A 10342-nucleotide genomic window follows, 5' to 3' on the forward strand; every position below is an offset into this window, starting at 1 on the left:
ATCTGCCTTTAAGCAACACCAAAAGCTCCGTCAGGAACGGAAAAGATACCAAACGAGGTTTCAGTCAAGGCGACTCCCTTTCATGTGACTTCTTCAATCTGTTGCTGGCGTATGCTGACGATATTGAAGTCATTTGGCCTTTAAAATCTCGCCGTTAGTTCTGCTTTCTCCAGAATGGATAAGGCAGCCAAATAAATGGGGCTGGAACGAGGGTAAGACGAAATATCTCCTGTTATCAAACAAACAGTCGTCTCACTCTCGATTAGGCACCCACGTCACTGTTGACAGTCATAACTTCGAAGTAGAACTTCGTCTATCTTGGAACCAGGATCAATACAGCACCAGCCTCGAAATCCAACGCAGAATATCTCTCGACAACAGGGGCTACTTCGGACTAAGTAGGTACTTGAGAAATAAAGTCATATCACACCATCTCTAGTGGCAAATGTGGTTTGGTTTAGGAGATCTGCACATTAAACCAATAAGAGGGCGAGGCCACGTCCATTTTTTTCAAAATCTTCAGCTTGTAGGCGCCCTTGTTATTGCGATGCAATGTTCCATATTATCTTTATTTAGTGTTTTCGTTAATTTTAGTGTTCAGCGTGATAGTGGATCGGTTACGACTTGTCCTTACCTTTTTGCCAAGGAACATGTCCACCAAATTACATCAAGTTATTTTAATTTTTACTCAAGTTACAGTTTGCACGTACAGACGGACAGACAGTCACCCGAATTTCAGCTCGTCTCAACATCCTTATCATTTATATATATATATGTATATATAAATCCACTTCTACCTGGGCTTGAAATTTATGCTTCATGCTTCTGGGTAAGCACTTATAGTTGTAGTCGCTTCCTACTCTTGTGACCCCCCGCGCACCCTGAAAATGTGAGTAACCCTTGTGTAAGATGCGATAGCCAACCCGTGTGGAGCTTGGGGTCATGGCTAAAAGAGAGAGAGCATCAGCGCAGCGCATCCCAGAATTCTAATTACATCGTTTGTTGACCCGAGATGGGGCTGCGAGCGACCGTCGGTCGTGAAACAGGCGCTGCGCTGGGATTGGGACACAGGATGGGCCCACTCGCAATGGAAAAGACACAAGAGCATTCGATGAAAGACCCCACTTGACCAAGGATGAAGACGATTGTGACATTTGCTACAGGGGCCTTATAAAGAAGCACAAAGTGGGAAAGACATTTATAGTGAGAAAAAGACTCTGTCGCCGAAACCCGGCATTCACTCCGGTGAAAGAACGTATAACCACAATCATCATCAAAATGAAGTTCTTCAACATATCGCTGATTTGAGCTCATGCTCCGAAGGAAGCGAAGGACGATGTGACCAAAGGAATATTCTATGAGCGCATGGAGCACGCTTATGACAACAGCTACAATTTAAAAATTGTGCTTCCCGATTTTAACCTCAGGGTAGGCAAAGAACACATCTTTGGTACAGCGTTGGAAAATACAGTCTGCATGGCGAAACCTTTCCAAATGGATTGAGGCGGATCGACTCCGCAGGGCCCGAAATATGGTTTTCTGTAGTTCTAGATTCTAGCATAAGAAAATCTAACTACTAGGCTGTCTTCGGATCGAAAAGTTCGTAATCAGATCGATTGTAGCGAAGATACGCCTCCGCCTCTGTACTGCAAAGCCCATCACCAAACTCATGAAAGGTACCACGCCAAGAAGGTACAACCAGTACCGACACCTAAACGGTTTTCTACTCGACTTAAACTTTCAGCATATCTCGCAATGTTGCAGTCGACCATAACACGATCAAAATGAGATAGATACCGAGGGTTGAAGAGAGAAGAGAGACATATATGCGAAATGCGACAGTATCAAGAGCTTGAGAAACTGACGAACAAGGATAATGTTTGAAAAGTCTAAGAAAAGATTCGGCAACTAACGAATAGTTTCCAGACTTGAGCATACTCTTGTGCATTCTAGTGGCTGATGTTCCGACTGAAGTAATGGTGCCATGGTCCATGGTAATGGTATCCAGTCAGCTATACGGCAGTGAAAGTGAAACTGACAAACCCAATCGATGGCGATGGAATAGATATTCCATTGCCTGACTATGATGAGGTTCGAATATCAACTACCCGCTTGAAGAATCAATAAACCAATTTATAAAATTTTGATAAAACGGACATATGCACAAGGGTTTGTTATTTATGGAAGTTTTTGGCAACCGATATTAGCAAAAATCTAATCCATGTTGTTCGAAACGCTCCTGTAACCAAGCAATTATAATCCACAATTAAGCGAAGCAGTTTCTCTTATATTCCTTCTTTTTTCCTTCTTTGTGTTCGTAATTTCTTATATTACCAAAAATAGTTGAAAATAACAAACCCATAACTTTCAACTAACCGTTAAATGATAAACAAGTTGATACTATTTTCTTCTAATCAAATGCAGTAAATTATTTTATTTTGCGTTGGGTATGCCAATTTAGTATTTCCACACATTAAAATCTCTTTAATTTTCTGTTAATATAAATAGCTACAAGCCTAAAGGAAAATCGAAAACAAAAAGTAGAAATCAAAGTAATGCGATGGATTTTTCTTGCTGATGAGGTCCTGTAACCAAAGTAACAAAGCATTGCATTGATAAAGTAACTTCGTTATTTAAAAAAAAAAAAAACTAGAAATCAACAAAATGGCAATGTTGAAGAAAAACAAGAAAAAGCGAACAAATTGAACAACACAAAAACTAAATCAGTAAACAGAATAAGTAGTGCTTTCAGTTGAGCGGAAGCGGCAAATGATGTCGGACTATCCCGTGCAAATTCGACAAATTCGTCGAAGAATACTATGCATGTATATGTGTGCGCGTGGAGGAGAGAAAAGCGATAACTGTTGTCAGCCACAAGCAATTGAAACGTGTTCTGTTTGTTGTTGGGAAATCAGTCGACGATGAATGTCACTGATGAAGAAAATCGGATGGACAAGTGAGCAGTGAGCAGCCAGTGCATTGTGAATGTCAACGGAGTCGCTGGTGGAGCGGAGCGGTGACAGAATTACCTGTAACAGCGGCTTTGGCAGTACAACTGATACAAAATACACACTAAATTGCTGCTGCTACGTGACTGACATTTAAAACTAAAAATCACAAAACACAAAAAAAGTCTGTCATCTAAACGACATACAAATACACACACAGGAGGGTGTGCACACGCATATGGTTATAGCCTAAAACATTCATGGCTTTGTTAGTTACCATTTCCAGCAGTGACATACGAGTAGTTACAGTTTCTTTTGTTGTCCGTTGCCAGTTTTCAGCTACAAATTTACAATTCAATTGTTCTAATTTTGTAGCAATTTTGTTGGGATTTTTTTCTTTGGGCCACTGACTGTTATTCCTACACGCTTACACTATGCTACAGAAGTGCTAAACCATTGAGGTTCTGATTACAAAAAAAGTCGAAAGTTTTTTTTATCTTCGAAACATTTCTATTTTCCATTATGAATACTGAGATTGATAATATTAAAATTATTTTTTTTTCGAGTAATTGCAACGGATTTATTGTATTAAACTTTGAGTACTCAATATCTTCTTCCAACTATTTGAGTGGCCCCTTCTAACTACACAGTGTCCTCATCAGCTACAATAGAACTGTGTGTTGCTCAGCGAGGAACATTTCTGAAGTTTGTTCGGAATAAGAAAAAAACATCCGTAGTCATTGCCACGGATACAGGCAGAGTTGATTATGTAATAAGAACCGTTTCTTTTATTGTGCTACCTACAATTAGTGGCATCTCTGGTGCACAGCGGGACCCAATAAATGCCATTTTAGAGTTAGCATCCTTGGACTTTCCCGGTAGGTGTATTGCTGCGTAATTATCTCTAATACTCAAGTAAGCTGGGTATATGAAGGATCTGAACAAAGACACGCCAAAAATCTCTCCACCTGCAAAGTCACTGGAGAAGAGGAGGAGTTTCTTCACGAATGAGTTGAAGCTATGGGGAAATGTTTGAGGAGGAGTTTTCTGAAAGAGCTATCTCTCTTAACTTTGGGCTACCGGAGCACTGTAGTGTTTTTCAGGGAAAAGTGGCTGCTATTAAGGTGGCGGTAAACATACTGCTACGAAATGCAGCTTCTTTCAGGAATGTAATCATTTACTACGACAACAACTGGGTCTAACCCAGTTATCAAACTTCTTTGTGTTGGATATAGCGGAATAGCTGAAAACTGCTAACCCAACGAGCTAGCATGAGAGAGCAACCTTATCCAACTCACTTCGATTAAAACCAAGTTGGGTCTCCATTTGCACTTCTAGTACTGGACGAACGGACCTCACGTGCAAAATCATTTTGGCCCAGGGTAAAATATAGGAAATCTAAAGTTCATCTTGCTCAATCGCGTTGGTTCTTACTAGACATTATATAATAGACACTCATACGGTAAGACTAAAAATCTTGTTGGAGGCAACTTGTCAAAATTGTATGAAAGAGAATGAATATCAAGACACCTTCTTCGACGAAAACGAAACTGATATTAGCCGCCTCAACCAAAAATAGTACGTATAAGATTAAAAATTGACACCGCTAACTTTTCAATGAAGTACATATAATATCTCCCTTACTAAAGGGTTTTTCAATAAGAACGCTACAAAAGTAAAATTTGTTTAAATAAAACGAAAACGGTTTGGGATATCAATAAAATTCTTTATTACTGTGAAAGTACATTCGATGCCATTATGTAAGGAACTCGATTTCGTCTACATGGCCACCACGAGCGCGCTTGCAGAAGTCCAGACGACATTCAAGCGTAAGTCGGCCGATACAGCAACGAAGTTCAACAATCGTCGCTGGCTTGTTGGCATAGACCATAGGCTTGACGTAGCTCCACAAAAAATACTTGTAGTCTAAAGGCATTAAATCGCACGACCGAGGCGGCCATTTCGTGAGATAACACGTTCACCAAACTTGGTTTTCAATAAATCGATTTTAACATTCGCTGTGTGGCTTCTGGCGCCATTCTGTTGGAACCACATACTGTCAAAGTCCATATCATCCAATTAGGAACAAAAATATTTGGTTATTATTGAACGATAACAATTCCCATTCACAGCAACGTGCCGGTCTTGATCATAATGGAAGAAGTACGGCCCAATGACGCCGCCAGGACAAAAACCGCACCAAACCGTAACTCATGGATTATGTGTGGATTGCTGCCTGACCAATAACGAAGAGTTTTCTCATCGCTGAAGATGATTTTTCGATGAAAATTAAAATTGGACGTAGCGCTCTTAAAGTTGAGGTCACTGACTCCGAATTTCGGTAGTAAATTTTAATAATTTCAATCTTTCTACCGAATAAAAAGTAACTAAGCCGTGTAGTCTGAGTAGTTTTGTTGCATAGTGTATGAAATACACTGGGCTTTGGCCAGCATTTACATAAAATTATATACATATGTATGTGTTAATACACGTGTGTGCATGTGTGTTAACAAATCTTTACAGTTTACACCTTCGTAGACAAAGGAAAATGCCAAATTAAATTTACAGGTGCACACGCGCACCAACATATGGGAGAATACTAGAGTACTTACTTCCCAAGGCAACAATGCGCTATAGGCTGCAATGGCACTTTTTAATTTTGTTCTTCGTAGTAGCTTGCACCTGCTAAGAAACAAGCAAACAAATGAATTACGTAAGCAAATTGAAACGTGTCACTGCGGCTTTTACTGCTGAAAATTAAGCTTAGAAACAATGCACTGTTGATCAACAAAAGCAAAATTAAGTGAAACGTAGCTGAGAAAATCCCTCGAATATAGTGTGTACCAAGAAAATGCAATATTTCTAAAGCTGCATTTGATGCCTAACATTTTCATTGTCTAAAATTTTGTACATTTTTCGTTTCTTTTTGTTTTTTAATACATATTACAGTAGGCACTTTGGAGAGCTTTAATTGTGTCTTTTGCTTGATACAAGACATTTTCTGCCTCTGCAAGTGTTACCAATTACAATAGTAAAATGGAAAATTATGATGAAAAACCACTGCAGGGAATAGAAACTTTTTATTGTGAATTCTCTATTGTAACGATTCTCACCTGTAACAATTTTCAGGCACAGTTGGCTTCCTTTCAGACCTATAACAGAATATTGATACCGGGCTAATTATGATATCGAAAGGAGAGTAGTAGAGTCGTAACGAATTTCTCGACAACAATATACTGTTTCCATTCCGTTTTTTGTTTTGTCATAGCTTGCAAGCTCTTACGCCCTGGAATGGCTTGTAGTAGTAATTGGCAGCTTCTTACTATTTTTTTGAGATGCTTTCTCCCTCTCTCTCTAGTAATAAATTAGGTTACTCTGATAGGCCAATAAGCCACACATAGACCAGTTTTGGTTCTTTGTGATACCAGATGGAGTTCACTTTCTAGATCCATGAGGTGTAGTCATCCTTTAGAATACCTGTGCTTAATGCAAATTTTAACCGACTATGCGCCCTCAGGTAGCTCGTTCCATCAGGTTTTGATTTTCTTTATCATGCTTCTGTCCAGATCGTCAAATAGACAATGCATGGGTTTGACAATGTGGATGATATTTTCGGGGGTTAGCCGTACACCATTCTTGGGAATCTCGTCCACTATTTCATTGTGGGCTGGCACCCAATAGAAGTGAAATTGCTTGCTACTGGGAATACTTTCTTTACTTCCCAACACACTTCTGCGCGACATTCGATACGAGGTTACTCTCTTCAATGCTACTTGGCTGTCTACGTATGTTAACTCTGGAATCACCTGCATGTGAATTAGAGGCCGCGGCTTTCTTAATATCAAAGACCTCAGACTTAAAAAGCTGCATTATGATTCAATGGATTTAACTCATCATATTCTTTATAAATGGCACTGAAATTTAAACCTGCACAAAAAGATGTCCATTTTAGGAGTAAGATACACAGCTTCCTCAGTAAACTTTTAAAAGACAAGTGTAAGAACCAGTTGCAAGCTTGACATCATTTTACGCATCAAATTTGCATAAAATTTTGTGTTTTCAATGAATCCTTGGGTACGGAATCGTTGAAAATATGGCAAAGTGTTTTGGTTAGTTTGCTTTATTACGAACACGAGAATTCGATCGGTACAAAGCAATGAAGGTTCTAAGATCAAAAACTCTGGCGGTTGGACCACTCTTAATGACGATAACATCAAAAAAATTAAAATGATTTTATAGAGATAGCTGAGGACCCAACATCTCTTTGGACCGACTCATTTTGGTTGATGTTTTTGAAACCTGTCAAAATACATGAATCTTTTGCAGTAATAACGTCGAGAAAATGTCGCAGAAGAGACTCTTGACAACAAAGCTGAAAATTTTACATTCATCAAACATGTTATTACTGCTGGATGAGAAGTGGGTTTATGCATCTTACTTCATACTTCATAAATGGCGCTCTAAAAATGAGACGGAACCAAATAAAACACGTCAAAGGCATTCTCAGATTTTCACCGTTTTAATGCAGCAGGATTGTGACTGACTTTTTCGCCAAACACGAAATGAGAGTCATCGCTAAGCCATCGTATGCGCCAGATTTGGCTCCCTTGAGACCATTTCGGTTTTCTAAACTACTTCCGGAGATGGGTTATTGAGATCATTTAAAACACTGGAGGCCACTGCAGACGAGGTTTATAATGTGGAAAATTTTGATTGATTGTTGGCATGCTTAATTCTGTATTGGGTCAAAATATACAATACGATAATACAGATTTGTACTAAAACACGCGAAAATATTCTTATTTTATCATTCTTTGAATGTGTAATAAGTTTGCATATTCATATCACGCATTTCCATCTCTTAACTTAAACTTGGTTCTCTTGTTTAGGGTAGTTGATAGCCTTAGATAGTCTACCAATAATAACATATTCACAAATTGCAGATTTTTCCTAACTTTCTGAGATATTTCTTCAATGTGATTATTGCTAACATATCAATATTGTTGAATTTTAACAAAAATTCATAAAAACTAATACAATTAGACTTTCCCTACACTCTATCTACACTTAAAGGTTTACGATTGTTTTAATAAATATCAAATAAAATGTAATTCCAATTAAGAATATTTATTGAACTAAATATATTTGCATCCACAACAATACTTCTGCTCGAAATACATACTACAACAACTGTGATTATTGCTTTTCTCCTTATTTCCTGTGAATATTTTTGAACACATATCCTTATAATTCATTTCCAGAAATGAAAAGACCACAAATTGCTAATAATTATTATTATTATTTTAAGCACACAGATAACGGTAATTTAATAATAAATTTCAACATTCAACTCAGATAAAAACGCACAAACATTTTAATTGAATGCAGCTGCATCATTCAATTACAGTTAAATATTGTTTGTGGCAAATTTTATAGCCAATAATGTAATTTACACCTTGAAAGATGAATTAAAATCATTGAAAAGCTCTGACACATGCCACGCTCACGTACCTGAAGCCACACTTACTTTGGTAAATAGTGTATACATACCTATAGTTGTGAGTACATACATATGTGTATGTGAGTGTGTGCATTGTTATGCGACAATGGAATCCGCTGAAAATTGGATTTAAATTTTCCTGTCATAAATTGATGGGATAAACACGTGTTTTAATCATACCCAGTGCCAAGCAAACAATGGTACAAAATTAATGTTTAAGTGCATGTGGTGGAACTGCATACATAGTACATACATCCATATGCAATTACAAGCTTACTATTTTACATAGTATTTATATATGGATTAAGTATGTAAAGGAAGCATTATAAGGCGTATCCGCAAGCGATTTCTGGACAAACCACAACTATGTACATACATTTCCAATTAGTTGTCATGACATGGATTATAGTGAATACTTGTGAAAAAAAAAATATTTTTTATAAAATGTGCAAGTTTTGGAATTCTCTCAGATACAACAGAAAAATGCAATTTTAATATATATTAAACATTGGGATTTCTCTTAAATTCTCTAACAGCAAAAGTTAAGAACACTGAAACCGTTACTTCACACCGACCGTAGACGGATTTATATTGCCAAAATGCATAGTTTCCTGCAGCAGTGCCAATATTTTTTAAATAATACATCATAATAGTTTTGACGCAAGAATTCTCAATTTTTGGGTTACAATTCTGACTCTTTAGGTTCTACATATTTTCGTAAGTTGTGTTTTACATTTCGGGATTCGAGAACAAAAACACATTTATAATCAAAAATAACTTTATTGATTTTAAAAATATTATCCATTAAGATCTATACACTTTTGCATGCATTTGAACCAATTTTCGCAGCACTCTTGTCACTCTGATTGAGGTACAAGGAGCATTCCAAAGTAAACAGGATTAAAAAAAAAACAGAGCAAACGGTTTTTTCGTCAAAATCTATTTATTTTATTCAAAATAGTCGCCTTCTGCAGCTTTTTGCACGGTCCAAAAGTTTTTCGAACGAGTCTTTTAGCCGGTTGCAAGTCTTTGAATAGCCTCTACGTCTGCATAACGCTTTCCTATCATGGGCGAATGCATTTTTTTCGAATAGAAAGAATTCTCAAGTTGCCATATCAGGTGAATACGGAGAGTGGTTGATGGTTAAAATGCGATTTTTAGTCAAATAATCGGTCACAAGCGTCATTCGAAAAGACGATAATCCTGCAACAAACGCCAACTTTCATCAAAAAAAGCACACCTTCCGTAAGCCCAAATGTTCAGTAAAAACGCGACAAGTTTGTGTTTTTGAGATGTTCAATTCCATTTCCATGAATTTCAATGACGATTTTGGCAAATTTTTAGTGATCACGGTTTTTGATTGTACCACATGTTGATCGCCATTTATGACCTCACGACCACTTTGAAAACGTTAAAACCACTCGTGCATTCTGCTACGGGATAGGCAATCATCCCCTTAAACTTTTTTCATCTATTGAAACGTTTCGGTAAAAGTTTTACCAATTTTAAAACAAAATATAATGTTGGATCTTTATACGAAGCTCATTTTCGCACCGATAACACAAACATACTTTTCGGAAATTCTAACTAGACAATCGATAAATATAGCAGATTATAACGCATCAGTATCTTATACTTCCAAAACATGTTTTTTTTTTTTAATACATCAACTGTCTCTTCAGGTGTCGAAAAACGTCGCTATCAAGTTTATTTTTTACGAACGGGAATAAAAAGAAATCATTCGATACCAAGTCAAGACTTTACGGGGAATCGATGATTTGAGTGCAAATAAATACAGTTGTTTCAGTCAAATGTTCTTGCAATATTTAAAGTATGTTACCGAGTAACGCCAACAATTGTCTTGATCTCACCATAGATCACATAACTATCTTCC

Source organism: Bactrocera latifrons, unplaced genomic scaffold (assembly GCF_001853355.1).
Source record: "Bactrocera latifrons isolate USDA-ARS-PBARC rearing strain unplaced genomic scaffold, ASM185335v1 scaffold_30, whole genome shotgun sequence".
Taxonomy (NCBI): Eukaryota; Metazoa; Arthropoda; class Insecta; order Diptera; family Tephritidae; genus Bactrocera; species Bactrocera latifrons.